Source organism: Patiria miniata, unplaced genomic scaffold (genome assembly GCF_015706575.1).
Source record: "Patiria miniata isolate m_02_andy unplaced genomic scaffold, ASM1570657v1 HiC_scaffold_22, whole genome shotgun sequence".
In the NCBI taxonomy this organism is placed as follows: domain Eukaryota; kingdom Metazoa; phylum Echinodermata; class Asteroidea; order Valvatida; family Asterinidae; genus Patiria; species Patiria miniata.
The window spans coordinates 8,261,948-8,264,405 of NW_024037061.1; the positions used below are offsets into that span (position 1 = coordinate 8,261,948).

Genomic DNA, 2,458 nt, shown 5'->3' on the forward strand with positions numbered 1-2,458 from the left:
AACAATTACCATGGAGGTAGGAACAGACACGCTATGCACGAACTACATGTTTTCAAAGGTATCCTGAACGGAACACACGTAGACTTGCCTCAGTCATGCGTTGTTCACTATTTCCACACAATCTCGCGGTCGAAACTTCCAGGAAGGGGTGGGCGTGGCTCAAATCGGGATGAACATAGTAACAAACACAAATTGGCCAAAAACACGCAAGGTGTGGGCCAAACTACCTTTGGGGAGGGGAACTTCACCTTAAAAGGTTTCCTTTCCTTAACGCAAGACAGTTAAGACATACTAAAAAAATTCCAGAGCCTCGCTGTAGAACAACAAGAATGAGAAACAGCCCAATACCATCTTTGATAAGACTTTATAATGCGAAGTAATATTTATCTCTATTGAGTAGCAACAGCTTATAAATTGACCAGTCTCACTCAGTCTCTTGTATCTCACTGTATAACTCTTACATTTTTAATGCATATGTCATGTTCCAACACAACTCTTTTACTTTTTTCACTTTATATTTACGGGTTATTACAAAACTGACTCTTTAAATTGAATTTTATCAAAGAAGTTTATAATTTTAGCTCAAGGGCTGATTATGTATTTTTTCCCCTTAAATGTAATACTTAATAAGTGTTTTTTACTGTTATGTGTCATAGTTTTGTGTTTCTTATTTGTATGTAAGCATTGTCTTTTAACAATATTTGTAAATCATGTAAAACATTGTGCAATTCGGCCGCGAGGCTGCGATATGATGTTTTTAAAATAAACCATTTAATAAATAAATAAATAATAAATATAATGCAATGCAAATAATGCAAATATAACACCACCCCCCCCCCTTTTCTAAAACTTTTTTTACAAACTTGAACAAGTTTTATAATTAGCAATATGAAATCATTATATGACTGATGTGTAAAATATAAGTATAACCAAACCAAAACCATTCCACATTTCAGGCAAGTAGTAAAATCTATTTGAAATCTTCATAAATAAGGGGAATTAGACGGTAGAAAAGGTAAAAATAAGAAAGTACAAAAAGTTCACTTTGTTTTGTAATATTGTCCGTTTACCAATTTGTACGTGACCTAAAGGAAAATTCCAGAAAAAAATAAAATAATTTAACAAACAATTGCACAATTAAAAAAACCCAGTCAAACACAGGATTTAAAAGAAATTTTATTATATACAATAAGTTTGATATCTACATTGACAGAAATAAGAAATGAAACATTTTCTCTGTATAAATAGCTTATCTCAGATTTTCAAAAACAGGGGTTGTCATTTTCCTGAATCTCACTTTCCAACCCAGCATATATTTTGTAGTAAATGAACAAATAAAAAGCACACATTCCTCATATGTCAGTGTCACCACACTGCTTGTAACTTTCAACAATTAACTGAAATGTGAGGCATATTCTGGCAAAATGAGACGGAATTGGGCACAAAAATGAAATGAGTGTGATTTTTTTCGATTTTCAGATTAATATAATTTTTGATATGTCTACTACACATATTATAATCATCGTGGAGTAAAAGTGTTTTCAAGGAAAAGCAATTGGCATCTTTCATTTTCAGGACTACAAAATGTGTAACTTTAAATAAAAGGACTTTTTCTCAGTATTTTACCGATTGAAGTGCAAAAAAACAAAAACCCTAATTTTGACATCTGCCAAGTTGTCTCATTTTGCGAGAACGCCTCACAAATGTTCTCGTATATTATGATTTCAATAAATTAAATTCAATTAAATTCAATTAAATTCAAGCTTAAGTGAAGTAACAGCTCAGATAAACTGTCCGCCCATCTTTGAATTTGTTTCCATTCTCCGACAGTGACATCACTTCATTCAACCTAGGATGATTGCAACAGCGCCCTCTATTGATCGTGAGGCAAATATGACTAATAGATTTGTACCCAGTCCCTCCATTGTTCTTCTGAGCAATTCCGTAAACATCTGAGACATTACAGGAATCTGCTATACCAGTGAGTAATAAAGATTGTGTCTGTACCTTCCCCCGACTTACCTGGATGAAGATGTCAAAATTACCAGACCAAAAAGTAAAATATAAAAAATATCAACACAACTCACCACAGGTTTTTACAACCATAATGTGAATTGTGATATTTTTTTTCTAAGATAAACGTTCTCAGCATGCAGGGAAGGTTTTTAATTTTTACCAAACTGGAGTTCAAAATTCTTTTTCCCCCCCCAAAAAATCTACAACCTCTTTAGTGAAAAATCACTTTAGCATTTCATTTTCATGAATATTATTAAAACATTAATTAAAGGGTTTTTCATACATATCCAGGTCTGCGATTCTCATGACAACTGAGCATCTATGCATAGAAATATCTGAACTAGATCGACTACAACGAACTTTCCTATATGGACTCGAATTTTGACGGCAGATATATAAAACTCCTGTACAGTGGGATATAGACTACTGGCAATACATATAT

At 33.0% G+C, this 2,458-nt stretch overlaps 1 protein-coding gene across 1 annotated transcript in view; it reads right to left on the minus strand.

Annotated features, from left to right (window-relative positions):
* LOC119730384 (phosphatidylserine decarboxylase proenzyme, mitochondrial-like) overlaps positions 1-387 on the minus strand; it is a gene marked incomplete in the record, with an annotated part of 5,210 nt that extends 4,823 nt beyond the window's left edge. Inside the window, 1 exon segment of the mRNA XM_038203250.1 lies at positions 29-387.
* Positions 388-2,458: the final 2,071 nt, after the last annotated feature.